The sequence below is a fragment of the Syngnathus typhle genome, linkage group LG3 (assembly GCF_033458585.1).
Source record: "Syngnathus typhle isolate RoL2023-S1 ecotype Sweden linkage group LG3, RoL_Styp_1.0, whole genome shotgun sequence".
In the NCBI taxonomy this organism is placed as follows: Eukaryota; Metazoa; Chordata; class Actinopteri; order Syngnathiformes; family Syngnathidae; genus Syngnathus; species Syngnathus typhle.
In genome coordinates this window covers 17,033,275-17,058,118 of record NC_083740.1, presented here as the reverse complement: position 1 = coordinate 17,058,118, position 24,844 = coordinate 17,033,275, and the positions used below count along the sequence as shown (strand labels likewise).

The following is a 24,844-nucleotide window of genomic DNA, read 5'->3' as shown; positions in this document are numbered from 1 at the left end:
TCGCCCGGCCGTGCCTTCCATTCTTCTGGCGAATGTTCGGTCGCTGGACATCAACACGGTTTGCTTTCGCCTGCTGAGATTTCCGAACCGGACAGTGCGTAACTGCTGTGTGCTTGTGTTCACTGGGACTTGGTTGACCGTCATCATTCCGGACTCTGCTGTGCATCTGGAGCGACTAGCGTGCTATTGGGCGGACCGGGCCATTGTACGAGGGGGAAAGTCGCGAGGAGGTGGGATGTGCATCTACGTCCGTGACGGAGGGTGCCGGGACTCTGTGGTGGTATGCAAGCACTGCTCGCCACTGGCGGAGTTTGTGATCTCCAGGCTGTTAGGGTCCTGAACTCTCTCCCCCCTTCTGCGTGGCGTCCTGTACTTTTGCGCTTTGTTCTGACTGACTGCTGTGCGCTCTTGCTCCGTTTTGCTCCTCTTATTTACTCTGTTATTTGTTTGTTTATTATTTATTCATCACTCTTATTGTTCATTGTTTGTGCCTTCTTGTTTTTATTTTGCGTTGTTTACTTGTATGTTTATCGTGTACTGTGTCTCGTCACCGTGGGATAGGGGAAACGTAATTTCGATTACTTTGTGTGTCTTGGCATGAAGGAATTGACCATAAAGCTGACTCTGACTCTAAATGGAGAGATTTCACCACACCCAGATGTGTGTGTGACGATCATTGGGACTTTAACTTTTTTTAACTGTAAATAGTTCACCGCCACACGGTTCCAAGCACCGCCGTCGACTTCCAGGCGTGTGGCGGCGTGGACTTCCATCCCCGAAGGTGGCACTTCCAGCCACGGAGGTGGAAGAGAGCTCCATAGAGTAGGACCGGGCGTGCATAAAAGCCATAATAGTTTTTCAAACTATCTGTGTCACTCCAAATCATTAAATCCTTCAAACTCTTCGTCCTCTGTGTCACTTACAAACAAAGCCGCTAATGATGCCGGTAGTACGTGGAAATTACTGGCGTTACTTGAAATTCAAATTACAGTAATCCTTTGCTACATCGCAGTTTCACTTTTTTTTTTTTTTGGGAGAATTTTGAAAATTTGCGAAAAAATTCACATATAAGTCGCTCCTCAGTATAAGTCGCCCACCCACCCAAACTATGAAGAAAAACGCGACTAGTCCGAAAAATACGGTAACACATTGTGTTCCCCAAGAATAATACAGAACCTTCGATGCAATTCATCTGATACAACTACTCAAAATACACCCACAAGAAGAGAAAACAGAGTGCATAGCTCTAAAATCAGCAGACACACTGATGCTAATGCTATGAAAACAAGTGCATCATAGACACACAATAATATGAAAGTGAAATACAGTTTATTATTTTTGTGTCATCTTAAGCTTATCGTTTTACTGTTTCCGTCATTTCTATAGATTGAAGGAACTGAACCATCAACGAAACAGTCTTTCGGCGAATCCTTCTCGATACTGACAAAATGTTTCTGAAACACTCAAGCAGGACTTTGCCCACAGATGTGGGAACACTGCTTGAAAAATGAAATTTGACTAGGCACTTCTGAGGTTCTGATGCTGGGGGACAGTGCAATGAGTTGCGTGGATTGATGCATCTGACAATGGAGCATTTTGATCTCTCCACTTTGGCATCCTTGAGTTGTTTGGACGACAAAAGTCTGTCCGAGTAATAAAGATGGGGGATTTGCGAAACCGTTTGGCCACACCCCCATTGGCACACACCTTGTTTGGTAGTCCCGCCCCAACAGATGTGATTTAATAGATAAAAATACATCATAGAAAAACGCAGAACACTGAACGGACTAAAATATATTCCCCAATCAGATGAAAAAAAAAGTAGCTCTGCAGCAACTGAAGGGATAGATTACCCGTTTCTACAATCTTGGAGACTCCAAGTACACAATAAAATTAATACAAAAGCAAAAAAAAGTGGATAGTCCATGAAAAGTCTCCCATGAGTCCAGTTTCCCTATTTTCAGAAGGTTAAATGTGCAAAGATAGTTCTTCAGCTGCTTTTATTTTATCTGATACACTCTCATTGTTGTCTATTCTTTTCACTGTAGTTTACTAATGAACTTTAAAGAACAAACGTGCACATCATGAAATTGCATTTTGTACTGTGTGCGTGCATGCATGCATGCATGCATATACTTATTTGCGTGATTAAATAAAAACCTCTAAGTGGGGTGGCCAGACCTCCTCTTTTTCCCGGACATGTCCTACTTTTGAGCCCTAAAGAAATGTCCAGAGGTAATTTCAAAATCGTCCGGGATTTTGTTGGACTGCGTCAAACATAATACATGTAGTACAGTACATTGTCAATAGAATTGCCATTCCGTTCCATTTCAGTCAATTTCAGGTTTTTCTGTATCGTTCGCAAATAAGTCAAACCCTTCTCCTCAAATCTACCGTTTTTTTCCGTGTATAGTGCGCCCCCATGTATAATACGCACCCTAAAAATGGCATGCTGATGCTGGAAAAAAGCCTGTACCCATGTATAATACGCACCCAATTTTTATGAATTTTTAAAAAAATTTTTTTTTTTTTCTTTTTTTTTTAAGTCCCAATGATCGTCACACACGCAGGAAGGTAATGGGTCCCATTTTTATAGTCTTTGGTATGGTCTTAACTAGGCTGGATGTAATTTTTTTTTGTTGGCGTTGATTTCTCCGACTGCCCGTAAACGCACCACCGCGCTCCGTGCGCGCACGGGAAAGAGGCGTGCGGACGCGAAAAAGGCGGCTCTGTATGGGAGAGACGTTGAAGAAGAATAAAAACACCCTTGGAAACCAAAACTTGCCCCTTGTCGTGACTCGGAGCCGCAACAAATGTTTCGGATTTGTGTAGGGTACATTGTGACAGACAGCAAATGAGCAGGTGATCGAGCAAGCGTCTGATACGAGAGCATTGCGGTCGCATGGAGCATGTTTGAAGTGAACAGCAGAGAAGAAAGGAACAAGGCAAAGTGTTGTGAAATAAAATGCACAGAACGGATGCGCAAGACACGTCAGCTATATAAAGAGCGAGAGTTGTTTTCTTCCTATTAGTTTCAATTCACAGTTTAATTAGTAGTTTCAATCAGCAAATAACAAAATGCGTATTACAGGTAATATTTTATTTCACAACACTTTGCCTTGTTCCTTTGGTCTCTGCTGTTCATCCTAAAACACAAAGGCGCTCTTTAAGCAATGCGACAGTGAGCGCCCGGCGCGCTGCGGTTGCGCGACCGCACCAAATTAAGCTCCCTGCGCAGTGCGCACTGAGGTCCACTTAAATTTTAGAAAGTACATCAGGACTTTAAAAATATCTTCCAAATTTCAGCGACGGCTCTGTCACAATAATCGACCAGCGCGGTGCAGTTGGGCGGTCGGCGGCGCGCTACGGTTGAGCGTTCTCTCTCGCACTCTCTCTCTCGCTCGCTCTCGCACACACGCAAACCGGATATCATACGGAGGCCGCCATTACAGATGCGCAGAACGGATGCGCAAGACACGTCAGCTATATAAAGAGCGAGAGTTCAGTTCTCTACCTAAATCCGTATTACAGGTAATATTTTATTTCACAACACTTTGCCTTGTTCCTTTCTTCTCTGCTGTTCACTTCAAACATGCTCCATGCGACCGCAATGCTCTCGTATCAGACGCTTGCTCGATCACCTGCTCGTTTGCTGTCTGTCACAATGTACCCTACACAAATCCGAAACATTTGTTGCGGCTCCGAGTCACGACGAGGGGCAAGTTTTGGTTTCCAAGGGTGTTTTTATTCCTCTTCAACGTCTCTCCCATACAGAGCCGCCTTTTTCACGTCCGCACGTCTCTTTCCCGTGCGCGCACGGAGCGCGGTGGTGCGTTTACGGGCAGTCGGAGAAATCAACGCCAACAAAAAAAATTACATCCAGCCTAGTTAAGACCATACCAAAGACTATAAAAATGGGACCCATTGCCTCCCTGCGTGTGTGACGATCATTGGGACTTAAAAAAAAAAAAAATTAAAATTTTTTTGTACCCATGTATAATGCGCACCCCAGATTTTAGGACAATAAATTAGTTAAATTTTGCGCACTATACACGGAAAAAAACGGTAGTCACTTTGCTACGAAGTAGGGTGGGCTGGCCAGTCTACACCGAGTGTTTACAAGCAATGCCAAAATGAAAATGCACGTTCACAGACGAGTTGAATAAATAGAATTCCCGTGCTTTCGCCAGGGTCTTGATCCTTATGAAGCTGAGGGCTTGACATGCAAGGCAGGCACTTACGTGTCTGTGGCAAATAAAGGAGGACTTATGAGTTCTTTTTTTTCTCTTCAAATGTCGCACCGATGGCCGTATTTCTTTTGTCTCTTTTTACTTAGTGTACCACTATATCATCATCATCGCTTTACAGTCCGCTTTCCAGGCTCCCGCTGGGTTGGACTGGATTCTCAATATGGCTTTCTTCCATGGCCATCTCGTGGTTGAGAGTGCCTATACTGAGAAAGTTTTTGGAGCAAAACTTTTTACAGTCGGATGCCTTTCCTGACACCAACCCAAGGGGGAAATTGATTTTCTGTAGGGGTTGACTCCCTTGGCCATTCCTCTCCCGAGGAACCCACTGGGCAGTGGTACTATTTAACCCATAGTTAGGGGCTGATTCGTGGGCACCAGGGCGTGTCCACACACCGGTGGGCCTGCGTGCCGCACGTCTAGGGGCCAAACCTCCTCCGAGTACCTTGTAGTTTAGCCTGGGTCCGTGTTGTACCCAGTTACCATGTGTCGCCGCGTGGAGGCACTACATAGGGCTTGCTGTTAGAGAGGCTATGTACTGGCAGGGAGCGACTTCGGCACTCGGCTCTCCCGTTCGCATACTGCTAGCGGTGAGGGTTGACAGTGAGAAGTGACATGCACTGGGCACTCCACCAACACTCCACCAACACACTAGACGCATCATAACAACCCGACTTGGTCTTATGAAGTCAGACACACAACTTAGTGTACCACTATAAAACTCAAAAATGTCAGTGTACACATATTGTTAGGGTTTGTTAGTGTCAAAATGTTTTTGTTATTGTGTATATGTTGTTTTGTGTTATTCGGGCCAATAAATGCAATTGCTATACAGACACCATGTCATTTGTGTCATAACATATGACACAGATGACCCCTCCCAAAAAAACAAAACAACAAAATGACCCTGCCCCCTCCCAAATAAAGGTGTCCTCTTTTTCAGAAACCTAAATCTGATCACGCCAAAATCAAAACTCGAATGTAGCATACATTACTGATTTTTAAAGGCCTTTAGAAGTGACGTTTTTTTTTTAAACCAAACAGCTGTATTCCCCAGTGACATTTGAGTTTATTGCAGGCAGTAAAATCAAGGTATAATTCATTAATTAAATAAATATTTACATTAGCATTATATATCGGTAACTTTTCTTCTTTCACTGCAGATTCGGGGTGAAGGAATTATCAACAGAGACCTTCCAAGCTGTTGGGAATGTCCGAAATGTGTTCAAGGGATCACTGACTCAGAGGTACACAATTGACAAGTGACAGTGTGAAATATTAAGAGAGAATGCAAGTTTACAAAACATATGCAGTTCACTCATCATGTAAGTCCATTGTTATTATAATTAAATTAAATATAAACTATTGATTAGTTGCTTGATGCAGTTGTTACAATGTGTCCACAGCATGCCTCACATAGTTAACTGTGTTGGTGTTTATTGTTACATTTATGGTTAAAATTACAGTTGATAATTATATTATATGGGCTTGTCTGCACTTTGTACTTAACATTTGCATTTGGATGCTCTGGGCTCATCTCTCTCCCCCCTTCTGCGTAGCGTCCTGTACTTTTGCGCTATATTCTGTCTGCTGTATGCACACCTGCTCCATTTTTGCTCCTCTTATTTATTATGTTATTTGTTTATTTATTATTTATTCATCACTCTTATTTATTCATTGTTTGTGCCTTCTTGTTTTTATTTTATTTTTTGTGTTGTTTACTTGTATGTATATTGTGTACTATGTCTTGTCACCGTGGGATAGTGGGAACGTAATTTCGATTTCTTTGTGTGTCTTGGCATGTGAAGAAATTGACAATAAAGCAGACTTTGACTTTTGACTTTGACTAGTAGTCAGTCCGTAGCGGTGCCCATAGATTGTCCTGGCAAAGTGTTTGCGCACCTCGTGGTAGACGGGTGTGCTGTTTGTTATTCCCTGGTGAATAAGAAAGGACCACTCATACAAACAAGGCTAATTTTGGAAAGTCTCGAGTACGCCTGTGGCATACGCACGACTGAAGTGTTACTTTGTTCAGATAGATAATTCAGTAGATTCAAAGCAACTCTTGTTGTGGTGACCCACAAGGAATAGACATTGACCTGTTTTTAAAGGCGTGGTGGTAGAATGACACTTCTTTGCTAAAAGAGATTACAGGGATCAGAGTTGAATGAGGTAGTTTGTTCTTTGAGATTTGAAGAGTTCAGTTTTGTATGAGACATGACTTGCCTTCGAGTCAAAATCACACTGCAGGGGGTTCAGTCTTTGTGTTTGAATGAAGATTTACATCCAGGGAACTAGTAATAACCTCTATTTATAATAATAACCTTTATTTGACCAGATAAAAAAACCATTGAGATTGAAATCTCTTTTACAAGGGAGACCTGCCCAAAAGATTGTGAGCGCGCGTCAACCATTGTATATAGGTAAGAGACAGAACAAATGTTAAAGTAGAAAAAAGCAATAAAATAAATAACAAAGATGGATCATGTCTTAAGTTGAAACAGTTGGAATCACAATAAAAATTTAAAAACACAAACATTCTTTCATGGCCTCACAGTCCGTGTCAACCATGATAGAGTGAAACCTTGCAGATCAAACAAGCATTAACAGTTTCAAGTCATTCTGGAAAGAGTTCCATATTGATGGGGCAGCAAAGCTGAACGCTCTTTTCCCTTGTTCAGTCCGGACATCTTTAACAATTACCGTTTTTTTCCGTGTATAGTGCGCCCCCATGTATAATACGCATCCTAAAAATGGCATGTTGATGCTGGAAAAAAGCCTGTACCCATGTATAATACGCACCCAAATTTTGACTCCTACTTAAGTCCGTAAATGTAAAATTATTTCAGAAAAAAGATAATCTTTGGGAACAACCGGATGTTATTCTGCCGGTCAGTATCACTGCGGATGCGCTAGCAAACTCGATAGCAAAGAAATGTTTCGGATTTGTGTAGGGTACATTGTGACAGCAAACGAGCAGGTGATCGAGCAAGCGTCTGATACGACAGCATTGTGTTCGTATGGAGCGTGTTTGAAGTGAACACCAGAGAAGAAAGCGCATCTGTAATGGCGGCCTCCATATTAGTTAAATTTTGCGCATTATACATGGAAAAAAACGGTAGGTGAATGATATTCCTGGAGCGCAAGCAAAGCGACTTTTATTTCTTTGTCTCATTATTTCCCACATTTCCACAATTGATAATCCTTACGCGAGCAAAAATGATGAATTTTAATGCAAGCATCTACGTAGCAACGATGAAATAGCCCGAATGACCGCGTTTCAGCACATCACATCACCTGAGACGAATAACTGTGGTGCCTCAAACACAGCGCAGCTGGATGCTCAAACAGCTATCAGCAAAATCGCCCTGAAGTCCTTCCTTTTGAGACTCTTTGGACTGTCCGAACTGGAGAAAACAGATCTACTGCTGCACCTCAATGACCTTGGTGGCGGCAAACTATTTGAATTGATGGAAAGGATATTCCAACACAAACTACTGTGTGCTCACTGTGGAAGCTGACAGGGCTATCCTGGCGAATGTTCAACAGTTTGTCGACGTGATGATTCCCAAGACAGACACTTGGGCCCCGTTAACACCCGAGGACTACCATTAGCCCATATATATATATATATGGAGGGTGTATATATATATATATAAAACTACTATATATATACATATATATATATATATATAACTACTATATATATACATATATATATGTATATATAGTGTTGGTCCACTATATATATACACACACACACACTATGAAAAAAAACTAAAAAAAACTCAAACCTCTTTGAGGTTATATATACGACAATGAAAAGGTTCGTATATATATATACGACAATGAAAAGGGTGCCCGATACGATGCCAAGGCATTAAAGGAACATTACAGGCTGTTTGAATTCACATTTAACACTTTTATCTTTTTATCTTTTATCTAAAAAACCTCAAAGATAATAAATACCAAATTGCCATCACTATATATATAGTGGACCAACACCAGCAGCTGACATGGCTCCCCAAACCATCGCTGACTGTGGGAACTTCACACTGGATTTCAAGCAACTTGGATTTTGCTCCTCTCCAGCATTTCTCCAGACTCTGGCGCCTTGACTTCCAAATGAAATACAAAACTTGCTTTCATCTGAAAAGAAGACTTTGGACCACTCTGCAACTGTCCAGTGCTTCTTTTCCATAGCCCAAGTCAGACGCTTCTTCCCTTGTTTTGAGTTCAGAAGTGGCTTGACCAGGGGAATACAGCTATTCTAGGCCATTTCCCGGACACGACTGTGAACAGTGGCATTTGATACCTAGACTCCAGCTTCAGTCCACTGTCTTTGAAGCTCTCCCAAATTCTGGAAGCGACTCTTCTTCACAATGTTGTTAAGGCTGCGGTCATCTCTCTTGGTTGTGTAGCGTTTCCTGCCACATTTCCCCCTTCCTTTTTGTCTTTTTGTGTCTTACCCTCCTGATGGAGAGTGTCAATGATGGTCCTCTGGACAGCAGTCAGATCAGCAGTCTTTCCCATACTTGTGATTTAGTTTACTGAACCAAGCTTTCAAGGCTCAGGAAACCCTTGCAGGTGTTTCGAGTTAATTACCGTTTTTTTCCGTGTATAGTGCGCCCCCATGTATAATACGCACCCTAAAAATGGCATGCTGATGCTGGAAAAAAGCCTGTACCCATGTATAATACGCACCCAATTTTTATGAATTTTTTTAATTTTTTTAATTTTTTTTAAATTTTTTTTTTAAGTCCCAATGATCGTCACACACGCAGGGAGGCAATGGGTCCCATTTTTATAGTCTTTGGTATGGTCTTAACTAGGCTGGATGTAATTTTTTTTGTTGGCATTGATTTCTCCGACTGCCCGTAAACGCACCACCGCGCTCCGTGCGCGCACGGGACCTCCATTGTAAAACGAAATGTAAAAACAAAAAAAAAACAAATGTAAAATGAAATAAATGGACGACTGCTCCTCAGTTGTTCACTGTAAATATTAACTGGAGATCACTTATTCTACAGGTGGGCGCATGAAGCATCCCGGGATCACTAGCGCTCCCTGCCATAAGGCTGGAGAACTTTTTTTCGTTGCCTCCGTTGAGTTTCTTTTCAAAGCCGTTTTGTTCATCTAATGAAACACGACGTTACAGACAGATGACAAGAAACACTAGATCGGAGTCAGAGTCGGAGTCAGCTTTATTGTCAATTCCTTCATGCCAAGACACACAAAGAAATCGAAATTACGTTTCCTCCATCCCACGGTGACGAGACACAGTACACGAGTGACATACAAGTAAACAACGGGGGAGAGAGTTCAGGACCCCAAAAGCCTGGAGATCACAAACTTCGCCAGAGGCGAGCAGTGCTTGCATCCCACCACAGAGTCCCGGCACCATTCGCGCATTCCACCTCCTCGCGATGTTCCCCCTCGTACAATGGCCCGGTCCGCCCGATAGCACGCTAGCCGCTCCAGATGCACAGCAGTTACGCACTGTCCGGTTCGTAGATCTCAGCAGGCATGTTGATACCCAGCGATCGAACGTTCGCCAGAAGAAAGGAAGGCACGGCCGGGCGAGCTGGGTTGGCCGCCAGCCTGGCCCGGACGCCCCCGCTCTCGCCCCTCTTCAGCCTCCTCGCACACCGCTTCCGACGCTTCAGGACGGAGCAGACCGAGCGCCTTTAATGTCCCCGTTTCAAAGTCCAGATCGCCACAAAACTCGATTTCGCCGATGTCGAGCAGAACCAGCCCGCTGTACTTGTAGCACAACCCGGTGCGACGAGACGAACACACAAAACTGTCGGACAAACCCACATTAAACGACAAAACAAAACACCGTTCGGGACAGAGAGAGGCCGCTGCGTGTGCACGCCGCCATCTTACTTACATCTTCTTAGATATATTATATACATCATCTTAACTGCGGAAATTAGTTAATATAGCCACAGTGTTTGAACACTTAAACAGCGACATAGGGACAGACAGCAGTTCAGTCTAACTGCATATCCTGTCAGCATAGGCAGCAGGTGTGATTACGCAATCCTCAGAGGAGGCAAGCCAGGAAGTTGCCTCCTCCGATCGATTCGTCTTCGGTTTAAACAGAACTATAAAAATTCAGCAATTTGGGTTCAAAATGATACAAAACTACTGTACTACTGTACTAATTGGAAGGACTCTACTCTCAAAAGGAAAATGACTTTATAATAAAAACAATTGAATTTGTTTTTTCCCCTTTCCATGATGGCAGGGGAGGCACAACAGTCAAACCGAGATTTTTGAACGTCCCGGTTCTCAAACAAATCGGAATTCAAATGAAAAATAATCGATTTTTTTACTTCGGTTGTCAAATAAATTTAGGAGGTCGAACCTCGCGAGATGAGCCGAAATGACCCGAGAAAACCCGACCACGCGGGCTGGATGCCGACTGACTCCGTTCGTTATTGTATTTTGTTTTGAGGCTTGTATTAACCCCTAATCATGCCTCCAAAGAAAACAAGTGGGCGCAGTAAAACCATCCTAAAACACAAATACGCTCTTAAAGCAATGCGACAGCGAGCGCCCGGCGCGCTGCGGTTGCGCGATCGGACCAAATTAAGCTCCCTGCGCACTGAGGTTCACTTAAATTGTAGAAAGTACATCGGGGCTTTATTATTTTCTAAATTTCAGCGACGGCTCTGTCACAATGATGCAACCAGCGCGGTGCCGTTGCGCGGTCGGCGGGGCACTACGGTTGCACGTTCGGCGGTGCGCTGCAGTTGCAAGATCGGACAAAAATGCACAAATGAAAAAATGCTTAAAAAAGGCATTATTTTAGTCTCGGAACGGATCAAATTTTTTTCCATTCTTTGTAATGGGAAAAATAGATTCGGAATTCAACCGATTCACTTCTCGAACCGCCTTCTGGAACGGATTGTGGTCGAAAACCGAGGTTTGACTGTATATATCAGAGTCAGAGTCAGCTTTATTGTCAATTTCTTCATGCCAAGAAATCGAAATTACGTTTCCCCTATCCCACGGTGACGAGACACAGTACACGATAAACATACAAGTAAACAACGCAAAATAAAAACAAGAAGGCACAAACAATGAACAATAAGAGTGATGAGTAAATAATAAATAAACAAATAACACAGTAAACTAGAGAATGCAATTTCTGGAGAAATTGCGTGTGAAGGCGAAATCTATGTGCTGCCGAATGATGCTGAAACGAGTTGAATTACTTGAGAAATGTAGAAAATTAGGAGAATTTGTGGTGAATTTCAAAATGTTGAATGTCCCATTAAGAATGAATGGGGAAACATTTGTCGGAATTTTGCGAAAACGGAAAATTTTCGGAACGAGAAAAATGGAAGCGCTCAACGCGTGAATATTTGGAATACGTCAAAAGTGGAATGGAGTGAATCGTATGAATTATGTGGAAGAAGAAGCGTGTCAAAAAAGTGTGGAGAATAAAATAGAAGACCTAGAATTTTGCAATTTCTGGAGAAATTGCGTGTGAAGGCGAAATGTATGAATACCGTTTTTTTTCCGTGTATAGTGCGCAAAATTTAACTAATTTATTGTCCTAAAATCTGGGGTGCGTATTATACATGGGTACAAAAAAAATTTTAATTTTTTTTTTTTAATGTTTTTTTTTTTTTTTTTTAAGTCCCAATGATCGTCACACACGCAGGGAGGCAATGGGTCCCATTTTTATAGTCTTTGGTATGGTCTTAACTAGGCTGGATGTAATTTTTTTTGTTGGCATTGATTTCTCCGACTGCCCGTAAACGCACCACCGCGCTCCGTGCGCGCACGGGACAGCAAACGAGCAGGTGATCGAGCAAGCCTTGTCTGATACGAGAGCATTGCGGTCGCATGGAGCGTGTTTGAAGTGAAGAGCAGAGAAGAAAGGAACAAGGCAAAGTGTTGTGAAATAAAATGCACAGAACGGATGCACAAGACACGTCAGCTATATAAAGAGCGAGAGTTGTTTTCTTCCTATTAGTTTCAATTCACAGTTTAATTAGCAGTTTCAATCAGCAAATAACAAAATGCGTATTACAGGTAATATTTTATTTCACAACACTTTGCCTTGTTCCTTTGGTCTCTGCTGTTCATCCTAAAACACAAAGGCGCTCTTTAAGCAATGCGACAGTGAGCGCCCGGCGCGCTGCGGTTGCGCGACCGCACCAAATTAAGCTCCCTGCGCAGTGCGCTCTGAGGTCCACTTAAATTTTAGAAAGTACATCAGGACTTTAAAAATATCTTCTAAATTTCAGCGACGGCTCTGTCACAATAATCGACCAGCGCGGTGCAGTTGGGCGGTCGGCGGCGCGCTACGGTTGAGCGTTGTCTCTCGCGCTCTCTCTCTCGCTCTCTCTCGCTCTCGCACACACGCGCACACACGCACACGCGCACACATGCAAACCGGATATCATACGGAGGCCGCCATTACAGATGCGCAGAACGGATGCGCAAGACACGTCAGCTATATGAAGAGCGAGAGTTCAGTTCTCTACCTAAATCCGTATTACAGGTAATATTTTATTTCACAACACTTTGCCTTGTTCCTTTCTTCTCTGCTGTTCACTTCAAACACGCTCCATGCGACCGCAATGCTCTCGTATCAGACGCTTGCTCGATCACCTGCTCGTTTGCTGTCCCGCGGTGCGCGGTGGTGCGTTTACGGGCAGTCGGAGAAATCAACGCCAACAAAAAAAATTACATCCAGCCTAGTTAAGACCATACCAAAGACTATAAAAATGGGACCCATTGCCTCCCTGCGTGTGTGACGATCATTGGGACTTAAAAAAAAAAAAAAAAAAAAAGAAATTTTAAAAAAAATTCAGAAAAATTGGGTGCGTATTATACATGGGTACAGGCTTTTTTCCAGCATCAGCATGCCATTTTTATGGTGCGTATTATACATGGGGGCGCACTATACACCGAAAAAAACAGTAACTTCTCCGGGGAATGCTGCCGAACGATGTTGAAACGTGTTGAATTACTTGAGAAATGTAGAAACTTTGGAGAATTTGTGGTGAATTTCAAAATTGAAAGTTTGGAATATTTGGTAAGTGGGAAGTTGTGGAATAGGTAGGCAAAAGATGAACAGTTGAAAGTTGGAATGGGTTGAATCGGTTGATAAATGTAGAAATTAGAATAGAAAAATGAAATTTTGGAGAATTTGGTTGAATTTCAAATTTGGATTTTTTGGTAAGTGGGAAGTTGTGGAATATGTAGGCAAAAGATGTACAGTTGAAAGTTGGAACGGGTTGAATCAGTTAAAAAATGTAGAAGTTAGAGCAAATGTTGAATCCCCATAGAGAATGAATGGGAAAATAAAAAAAAAGCAATTGCGCCAAAATCTTTCTAAATTTGGAACAAAACAAAAAAAAAGGGCCTCAGGAGGTTCACTTTTGGCGTAAAAATGTTGAAACGAGTTAAATCGGACAAAGAACAAAAAAGTTAGCGCAAATGTAGCTATTTGGGGCACTTAGTGTTGAAAGAAGGTCACTTCCGGTTTGATCCGGTCATTTCCGGTTTATTTGGGTCACTTCCGGTTTATTTGGGTCACTCCCGGTTTATTTGGGTCATTCCCGGTTAAAAAAAGGTCACTTCCGGTTCATTTGGGGTCACTTCTGGTTTACCTGAGGTCACTTCTGGTCTATGTGGGATCACTTCCGGTTTGATTCGGGTCAGTTCCGGTTTAGCTGAGGTCACTTCCGGTTTATTTGGGGTCACTTCTGGTTTAAAAAGGTCACTTCCGGTACATTTGGGGTCACTTCCGGTTTGATTTGGGGTCACTTCCGGTTTACCTGAGGTCACTTTCGGTCTATTTGGGCTCACTTCCGGTATGATTTGGGGCACTTCCGGTTCATTCTGAGTTCATTGGGGGCACTTCAGGGTCAATCCAAGATAGCCGCCACACTGGTCAAGGGTTGAATTGTGTAAGCATAGTGGAAGTGGGGGTGAATGGGAGTGAATGTGGTAAGCATAAGGTGAATAAAGTGAATAAATTTGGAATGGGTTGAATCGGTCGAAAAATGTAGAAATTAGAGTAGAAAAACCAAATTTTGGAGAATTTGGTTGAATTTCAAATTTGAAAATTTTGAATTTTTGGTAAGTGGGAATATGTGGAATAGGTAGGCAAAAGATGAACAGTTGAAAGTTGGAATGGGTTGAATCGGTTGAAAAATGTAAAAATGAGAAGGGAAAACGGAAATTTTGGAAAATTGCGTGTGAATTTCAAAATTGAAAATGTGAAATGTTTGCTAAGTGGGAAGTTGTGGAATAGGTAGGACAATGATGAACACTTGAAAGTTGGAATAGGTTGAATCAGTTGAAAAATATCGAAATTAAAGTAGAAAAACGAAATTTAGGACAAATTGGTTGAATTTCAAATTTGGAATATTTGGTAAGTGGGAAGTTGTGGAATAGGTAGGCAAAAGATGAACAGTTGAAAGTTGGAATGGGTTGGATCGGTTGAAAAATGTAGAAATTAGAGTAGAAAAATGAAATGTTAGATAATTTTGGTGGAATTTCAAATTAGAAAATTTGGAATTTTTGGTAAATGGGAAGTTGTGGAATAGGTAGGCAAAAGATGAACAGTTGAAAGTTGGAACGAGTTGATTCGGTGGAAAAATGTAGAAATTAGATGTGAAAAACTAAATTTTGTGAAATTTTGCAAAATTTTGTGCAAATTTTAAAAGTAAAAACGTGAAATTTGTGAATTTGGCAAGTTTGGGAATGTCCCCAATGTGATTTGAATGTGTTGAATTATGTGAATTTCAAACTGGAACAACGTAAATGTGAAATGTTGAATCTGCCTTTAAGAATGAATGGGGCAAAAGGTGCCGTAAATTTGTGAATTTTGCAAAAACGTAAAATTTTTGGAACGAAAAAAATGTAAACGGCTGCTTCATGAATATTTGGAATAAGTGAAAAGTGGAACGGAGTGAATCGGTTGAAGTATGTGGAACTAGTTAAGCGTCAAAAAAGTGAGCGGAAGATGTAGAATAACTAGAATTTACAATTTCTGGAGAAATTGCGTGTGAAGGCGAAGACTATGAATTAATTCTTCGGGGAATGCTTCCGAATGATGTTGAAACGTGTTGAATTACTTGAGAAATGTAGAAAATGTGGAGAATTTGTGGTGAATTTCAAAATTGAAAGTTTGGAATATTTGGTAAGTGGGAAGTTGTGGAATAGGTAGGCAAACGATGAACAGTTGAACGTTGGAATGGGTTGAATCGGTTGAAAAATGTAGAAATTAGAGTAGAAAAACCCAATTTTGGAGAATTTGGTTGAATTTCAAATTTGGAATTTTTGGTAAGTGGGAAGTTGTGAAATAGGTAGGCAAAAGATGACAGTTGAAAGTTGGAATGGGTTGAATCGATTGAAAAATGTAGAAATTAGAGTAGAAAACCAAAATTGTAGAGAATTTGGTTGAATTTCAAATTTGAAAATTTGGAATTTTTGGTAAGTGGGAAGTTGTGGAATAGGTAGGCAAAAGATGAACAGTTGAAAGTTGGAACGGGTTGAATCAGTTAAAGAATGTAGAAGTTAGAGCAAATGTTGAATCCCCATAGAGCAGGGTTCCCCAAACTTTTTCCAATGAGGGCCGCATAACTTTTCCCTTCTCTGATGGGGGGCCGGTCAGTTAGTAACAGAAAAAGTGTGACAATCACAGGTGTCCCTGAATGTAATCATTTAGTGTTTTCCAGAAAACATGCTGACACTCCAGCGCACCACACATATCCAAATATTAATAACCCTTTCTGAGATCAAATAGCCCTCTCTGGGTTCTTCACAGAATAAAATAACGCGGAAAATGTATAGGCCAATAACACTACGTATTTATGAACTCGATAAAGAATCAAATAACCCTCAGTGGGTTCTTAACAGAAAGAAAGTTATGCTGTGCCGTGCACAATTCTAGGTAAAAGTTCAACTTCGCTTGAGACCCCATTCTTCTATTTCCCGGCTCATGCGTCCTATTAAACCCCGAGACGCGCCCATCATACTTGGGGCCCCGTCAGTCGTGACGCTGGCAACCTTTGCCTAGTCCAGATCCAACAGTTGCATGGTTTTACATACTTTGTCGAAAATATCCTCCCTAGTTGTAGTGCCTTTCAAGCTTTGTAGGGATGCCAGCTCCTCGCACATCTCAAAGTTTGCGGTAACTCCACGAATAAAAATAAGAAGCTCCACGGTGTCAAGTCAACTTTATTTGTATAGCCCTAAATCGCAAGCAGTCTCAAAGGGCTTCACATAGACAAACAATTGACAATTATTCTCAAAGCATCCCTTGATCTTAAACTCCCAAAAGGGCAAGGAAAAACTCCAAAAAAAAAAACTACCAGGGCAAAAATGAGGAACCTTGAGAAGGGACCACAGATGGAAGGATCCCCCTTTCAGGATCGCCCTTTCAGAACTTTAATGTCGGCGCAGGTTGTATTCCTTGAATACCGCCACCATCTCTTGACAGACAAGACAAGCAGTCTTTGAATTGAACAGAAATTGCCATTATTCCGTTCTTTCACGTTCTATGACTGGGTTATGGGTGGCCATAAGGGTAAAAACGTGCTGGGGCAAAGTGAAGTCGTAGTAGCTTTTTTTTCTCCGTCTCTGATATTGTTTAGCATTTTTTTCCGTCTCTGGTATTGTTCAGGGGGCCGGGTCTAATGCGGAGGGGGGCCGTATACGGCCCGCGGGCCGTAGTTTGGGCACCACGGCCATAGAGAATGAATGGGAAAATAAAAAATAGCAATTGCGCCAAATCTTTTAGAAATTTGGAACAGAACGAAAACAAATGGCTTCATGAGGTTCACTTTTGGGGTTAAAATGTAGAAACAGGTTTAATCGGACAAAAAATGCAAAAGTTAGCGCAAATGTAGCTATTTGGGGCACTTAGTGTTGAAATAAGGTCACTTCCGGTTTGATTCGGGTCATTTCCGGTTTATTTGGGGCAATTCCGGTTTCATTTAGGTCACTTCCGGTTCATTTGGGGTCACTTCTGGTTTAAAAATGTCAGTTCCGGTTCCGCCCGTACGGTGTTTTGTTCGTCAAATGAGTGTTTGTCCGGCAGTTTTATGTGTTCGTCTCGTCGTACTGAGTCGTGCTACAAGTACGGCAGGTAGGTTCTGCTCGACATTGGCGAAAGCGAGTTTTGTCGAGTTTTGGACTTTGATGCGGGGACATCAAAGGAGCTCGGACTGCTACGTCCTGAAGCGTCGCTGGACCCGTTTGCTATTACTCCCCCGGTTGGGAGGCGTCTAAAGCGGTGTGCGAGGAGGCTGAAGAGGGGCAAGCGGCCAGGCTGGCGGACAACCCAGCTCGCCCGGCCGTGCCTTCCATTCTTCTGACGAATGTTCGATCGCTGGACAACAAAATGGATTACATTCGCTTGCTGAGATCTACAAACCGGACAGTGTGTGACTGCTGTGTGCTCGTGTTCACTGAGACTTGGTTGACCGTCAACATTCCAGACTCTGCTGTAAGTCTGGAGCGGCTAGCGTGCTATCGGGCGGACCGGGCCATTGTACAAGGGGGAAAATCTCGTGGGGGTGGAATATGCGTCTACATCCGTGACGAATGGTGCCGTGACTCTGTAGTCGTGTGCAAGCACTGCTCGCCACTGGCGGAGTTTGTGATCATTAAGTGCCATCCTTTTTACCTGCCGAGGGAATTTACCGCGATTCTGCTGGTCGCGGTTTACATCCCGCCTTCCAACATCGAAGGCGACAGGATCGCGGCTCTTAGTGAACTGTACCAGGCTGTCAGTGAACAACAGACAGCGCACCCTGACGGTTTCACCATCTTCGCTGGGGATTCATGCTAACCTGAAGTCTGTTTTTCCGAGGCTTCACCAGCATCAAGTCAAAAGCCAAAGTCAAAGTCAGCTTTATTGTCAATCTCTCCACATGTCACAACACACACAGACCGAAATTACGTTTTCTCTATCCCACGGTGACGAGACATATTACACGATAGACATACAAGTAAGCGACACAATATAAAAACAAGAAGGCAAAAGTTCAAACAATAAATAGTAGTGAATAAATAATAAATAAATAGATAACACAATAAATAAGAGGAGCAAAACGGAGCCAGCAAGCATAGCGCAAAAGTACACGCTACCCAGAACGGGGAAGCGAGTTCAGGACCCTAACAGCCTGGAGTATGAAGCTGTTGTTGAGTCTGGTGGTGCGGGAGCGCAGGCTCCTGTACCTCTTCCCAGAGGGCAGAAGATCGAACAAAGAGTGAGCGGGGTGACTCACATCACTCACAATCGCGGTCGCCTTGCGGGTGAGATGGGAGATGTAAATGTCTTTCTAGGAGGGGAGTGAAGCACCAATGATCTTACCAGCCGTGTTCACTATGCGCTGCAGGGCCTTCAAGTTGTAGTCAGTGCAGCTGCCACCCCAAACAGCTATACAGCTGGAGAGGACGCTCTCAATGGTGCCGCGGTAAAATGTAGTCATGACGGCCGGAGGAGCGCTCGCTCGCCTGAGTTTACGCAAGAAGTACAGGTGGCGCTGGGCTTTCTTCGCCAGTGACGCGGTGTTGGTGGACCAGGAGAGATCCTCACTGATGTGCACCCCCAGGAACCTGGCGCTACCCACTCTCTCCACCACAGCACCGTTGATGATCAGCGGCAGGTGTTGGGTGTGACCCTTCCGGAAGTCAACAACAATATCCTTGGTCTTGTCGACGTTCAGTAGGAGGTTGTTGTCCCTGCACCACGTGGTCAGAAGGTCAACCTCCAGCCTGTATTGAGTCTCGTCTCCCTTGGTGATGAGACCCACCAGAGTCGTGTCGTCAGCAAACTTCACTATGCGGTTGTCGCTGTAGGTTGCAGTGCAGTCATGCGTCAGGAGGGTGAAGAGCAGCGGACTGAGCACGCAGCCCTGGGGGGCCCCTGTGCTCAGCGTGATGCTGGCAGAGATTTTGTCGCCAACACGTACCACCTGTGGCCTCTGACAGAGGAAGTCCAGTAGCCAGTTGCAGAGGTAGGCACTGAGGCCCAGCTTGTCAAGTTTGCTGATGAGGCGTTGTGGCACAATGGTGTTGAGGGCAGAACTGAAGTCCACAAACAGCAATCTCACATTAAGGTCATTGAGCAGACGGACGTCGGCTTCACAGCTCTGCGGGCGGGCTTGTAATCCGTGATGGTCTAAATGCCCTGCCAAAGGCTCCGTGCGTCCCTGCTGTCCTTGAAGTGGGCGGTAATTTTGCACGAGAAGGCCCTCTTTGCTTCTTTGATGCCCCGGGACAGGTCGGCCCTCGCCGTCCTCAAGCCAGCCTCATCCCCCGCTCTAAAGGCTTTGTCCCTTGCCCTCAGCAGCCTGAAGACAGCCCCTGTCCACCATGGCTTCCGGCTAACCCCAGTGACGATGGATTTTGAGAGAGTCACATCATCAATGCACTTCCTGAGGAGGAAACAGAGTCAGTATAATCCTCAATGTCTGTCCGATCGTCGCAAGTGGCAGCCCTCCTAAACATGTCCCAGTCAGTAGAGCCAAAGCAGTCACGAAGCGCATCAGAGGCAAATGTCACACCCAACACCTGCCGCTGACCATCGACGGTGCTGTGGTGGAGAGAGTGAGCAGCGCCAGGTTCCTGGTGGTGCACATCAGTGAGGATCTCTCCTGGTCCACCAACACCGCGTCACTGGCGAAGAAAGCCCAGCGCCACCTGTACTTCTTGCGGAAACTCAGGCGAGCGAGCGCTCCTCCGGCCGTCATGACCACATTTTACCGCGGCACCATTGAGAGCGTCCTCTCCAGCTGTATTGCTGTTTGGGGTGGCGGCTGCACTGCCTACAACTTGAAGGCCCTGCAGTGCATAGTGGACACGGCTGGTAAGATTATTGGTGCTTCGCTCCCCTCCTTGAAGGACATTTACACCTCCCATCTCACCCGCAAGGCGATCACGATATTGAGTGATGTGATCTTCTGCCCTCTAGGAAGAGGTACAGGAGCCTGCGGTCCCGCACCACCAGACTCTCCAACAGCTTCATACTCAAGGCTGTTAGGATCCTGAACTCGCCCCCCCTTTCTGCGTAGCATACTGTACTTTGCGCTATGCTTACTGTCTGCTGTATGCACACTGGCTCAGTTTTGCTCCTCTTATTTATTGGGTTATTTGTTTATTATTTATTCATCACTCATTTTATTTGTTAATTATTTATTGTTTTTGCCTTCTTGTTTTTATTTTGTGTCGTCTACTTGTATGTCTATCGTGTACTGTGTCTCGTCACCGTGGGAGAGAGGAAATGGAATTTCGGTTTCTTTGTGTGTCTTGACATATGAAGGGATTGACAATAAAGCTGACTTTGACTTTGATTTGGGGTCACTTCCGGTTTGATTTGGGGCCACTTCCGGTTTGCCAAAGGTCACTTCCGGTTTGCTTAAGGTCACTTCCGGTTTGATTTGGGGCACTTTCGGTTCATTCTTGGTTCATTGGGTCACTTCTGGGTCAATCCAAGATGGCCGCCACACTGGAAGTGGGGGTCAAGGGTCGATATGTGTATGCTTAGTGGAACTGGGGGTAAAGGGGGTGAATATGGTAAGCATGAGGTGAACAAAGTGAATAAAGTTGGAATGGGTTGAATCGGTTGAAAAATGCAGAAATTAGAGTAGAAAAATGAAATTTTAGAGAATTTTGGTTGAATTTCAAATTTGAAAATTTGAAATTTTTGGTAAGTGGGAAGTTGTGGAATAGGTAGGCAAAGGATGAACAGTTGAAAGTTGGAATGGGTTGAAAAATGTAGAAATTATAAGGGAAAAACTAAACTTTTGCAAAATTTTGTGCAAATTTTCAAAGTGAAAACGTGATTTTTTTTAATTTGGCAAGTTTGGGAATGTCCCCAATGTGATTTGAATGTGTTGAATTATGTGAATTTCAAACTGGAACAACGTAAATGTGAAATGTTGAATCTGCCATTAAGAATGAATGGGGAAAAAAGTGCCGGAAATTTGTGAATTTTGCGAAAACGGAAAATTTCGCCTTCACACAATAAGAGGTGCAAAACGGAGCAAGAGCGCACAGCAGACAGTCAGAACAAAGCGCAAAAGTACAGCACGCCACGCAGAAGGGGGGGAGAGAGTTCAGGACCCTAACAGCCTGGAGATCACAAACACCGCCAGTGGCGAGCAGTGCTCGCATACCACCACAGAGTCCCGGCACCCTCCGTCACGAATGTAGACGCACATCCCACCTCCTCGCGACTTTCCCCCTCGTACAATGGCCCGGTCCGCCCGATAGCACGCTAGCCGCTCCAGATGCACAGCAGAGTCCGGAATGATGACGGTCAATCAAGTCCCAGTGAACACGAGCACACAGCAGTTACGCACTGTCTGGTTTGTAGATCTCAGCAGGCGAAAGCAAACCATGTTGATGTCCAGCGACCGAACATTCGCTTCAAAGTCCAGAACGCCACAAAACTCGCTTTCGCCGATGTCAAGCAGAACCAGCCCGCTGCACTTGTAGCACAACCCAGTACGACGAGACGAACACACAAAACTGTCGGACAAACCCACATTAAACGACAAAACAAAACACCGTTCGGGACAGAGAGAGGCCGCTGCGTGTGCACGCCATCTATATATATAATATATATATATATATTATATGTGTTTGTGTGTGTGCGTGTGAATATTAATAGTCACATCTTAAGTGTGCTTTACCTTTCTAATTTTAGACATAATGTCATTTTTCTAATTTCTTTTGCCTTTCTTCATGTATTCCTAGCAGCGCAAATGTTCTTCTCTGCTGGATGCCCGCATGGCAAAGATATTACGACAGCAGAGACACTGTCATGATGGCGATGACTCCAGCGATGATGACGAGGATGAAGGTTTGTGCTTTCACCAAGTGAACAAGTCTTGTCTGCTTCACTAGCTGTAACACGTTAGGTTGACAATCACATTTAGGTAGGGCAAGGGTGTCAAACTCATTTTTTTCGCGGGCCGCATTGTAGTCATAGTTTCTATCGGAGGGCCTTTGTGACTGTCAACCCAAATAAATGTATGAGCATCTCATATTATATACAGTATGAGGTTCAAAACAAACTGACAAATAACTCGTTTTCAAATTAGACTAGTAAAAACTGGTCAAATATTAAAAAAAATATATATATTTTTAGAAGTGTAGACAATTTGCCTTTCTAGTAATGACACACGAATTTGATGCACAATTTACCTTCGCGGGCCACATAAAATGATGTGGCGGGCCGTATCTGGCCATTTAAAAAGATCTTCAAGACTAGGACCAAGAAGCTCCATCACCATCACATTGTAGTGTGCTTACTTCCTGGGCAGCTGTCTCAAAGAAAGCGAGTGGCAGTCTCAGTTATGTGTGCCATTACTGTATATAAAACACACATAGGGCGCACTGCATCATAGGGCGCATGCATGCCATGATTTACGGTAAACAAAAACAAAACGTCACCGGAGCAAGAAAGTGAGTTCAGTTGTACTTTATTCTAATGTTCAACCATGTACTCTACTGTACTCACATTATTGTTGATCGATATTCACACACAAATCCGTCCAAGTCCTCATCTTCTGTATCCAAATTAAACAGTTGGGCAAGTTCGCCATCCCTCGTCATTCTCTTGTTGCTCTTCGGGAATGATCTCTGCTTTCCACGAAGCTTGAATTGTGCCTCGTAAGTATGTCTCTATCTATGCGGAAATATGTATTTCTCTACGTGTCTACCAGTCCTCTGATTGTGCCACGTAAGCAAACGTAAACATAAGCAAACGTAAACGTAAGCAAACAGGTGCCTGTATATCATGTCTCTGTGTGGCAGAAGCCAATGGCGGTGGAGGTACGTACTCCTCTACGTGTTACATCCAGTCTGATGTTTACCGCCCCGATCGACGTAAAACGTGATGTCCTCTGATTGTACTAAACGAAAACTAGTTCATGCAAATGTTATATTAAGGTAACTTTTGGTTTCATTTAGGGCACTTCTTGTTGAAATAAGGTCACTTCTGGTTTATTTGGGTCACATCCGGGTTGATTAGGGTCACTTCCGGTTTAGCTGAGGTCACTTCCGGTTTATTTGGGCTCACTTCCGGTTTAAAAAGGTAACTTCCGGTTTATTTGTGTCACTTTCGGTTTGCGTGAGGTCACTTCCGGTTTGATTTGGGGTAACTTCCGGTTTACCTGAGGTCACTTCCTGTCTATTTGGGGTCACTTCCGGTTTGATTTGGAGCACTTCCAGTTCATTCTGGGTTCATTGGGGGCACTTCAGGGTCAATCCAAGATGGCCGCCATACTGGAAGTGGTGGTCAAGGTCAAGGGTCGAATTGTGTATGCATAGTGGAAGTGGGGGTGAAGGGGGTGAATATGGTAAGCATAAGGTGAATAAAGTTGGAATGGGTTGAATCGGTAGAAAAACAAATTTTGGAGAATTTGGTTGAATTTCAAATTTGAAAATTAAGTCCATATTTTGTATTCTTCATAAGGGGTTTTTTGAGGCGTGCTTCGTCTGGCCCCTCACACCCTTTTGCAATGGATGACCCTACCAGGGGGAAGAAGCCCCAGACAACATAACTCCTAGGATCATAGGGACACGCAAACCCCTCCACCATGATAAGATGACGACTCAGCAAAAAATATATTTTTAAAAAAATTTTGAAACATTACATAGCTCATTTATATGAAGATTAAACAGTTTGTGATCAAAACCGACTCCTGGGGGACATCACAGGGAATGGTCAAACATGAAGACGTGCAGCTTGGACCTGGGTTTATTGCAGGGAAGGGGGTAGTGGAGAACAAAGACACGGGCAGGGCAGAGATTCACGGACAACGGGCAGGGAACAGGTCCGCTCGGACCAGGAACAGAGACATGTAGCGGGTACTGACCGTGAGCCTACACACGAGAGCGGGGGAAAATGCACGACGGGACAGGAGCAGCAGGAGCAGCAGGAGCAGAAACAGACCGGAATTAACCAAACAATGCAATTTCTCCAGAAATTGCGTGTGAAGGTGAAGAAGCTGAATAAATACTTGGGGAATGCTGCAGAATGATGTTGGAACGGGTCGAATCAGTTGAAAATTTTGAAATTACAAGGGAAAAACTAAACTTTGGAAAATTTGGCATGAATTTCAAAATTGAAAATTTGGAATTTTTGGTAAGTGGGAAGTTGTGGAATAGGTAGGCAAAAGATGAACGTTTGAAAGTTGGAACAGAATGAATCGGTTGAATAATGTAGAAATTAGCAGGGAAAAAATAAATTTTGGAAAATTTGGCGTGATTGAAGATTTGGAATTTTTGGTAAGTGGGAAGTTGTGGAATAGGTAGGCAAACGATGAACAGTTGAAAGTTGGAATGGGTTGAATCGGTTGAAAAATGTAGAAATTGGAGTAGAAAACCCCAATTTTGGAGAATTTGGTTGAATTTCAAATGGAAAGTGGAAAGTTGTGGAATAGGTAAGCAAAAGATGACAGTTGAAAGTTGGAATGGGTTGAATCGATTGAAAAATGTAGAAATTAGAGTAGAAAAACAAAACTGTAGAGAATTTGGTTGAATTTCAAATTTGAAAATTTGGAATTTTTGGTAAGTGGGAAGTTGTGGAATAGGTAGGCAAA

The 24,844-nt window shown here is 43.5% G+C and overlaps 1 pseudogene; it reads left to right on the top strand.

The window, feature by feature from the left end:
• Positions 1-24,844, top strand: part of LOC133151155 (lysine-specific demethylase 2A-like) — a 203,130-nt pseudogene that overhangs the window by 116,711 nt on the left and 61,575 nt on the right.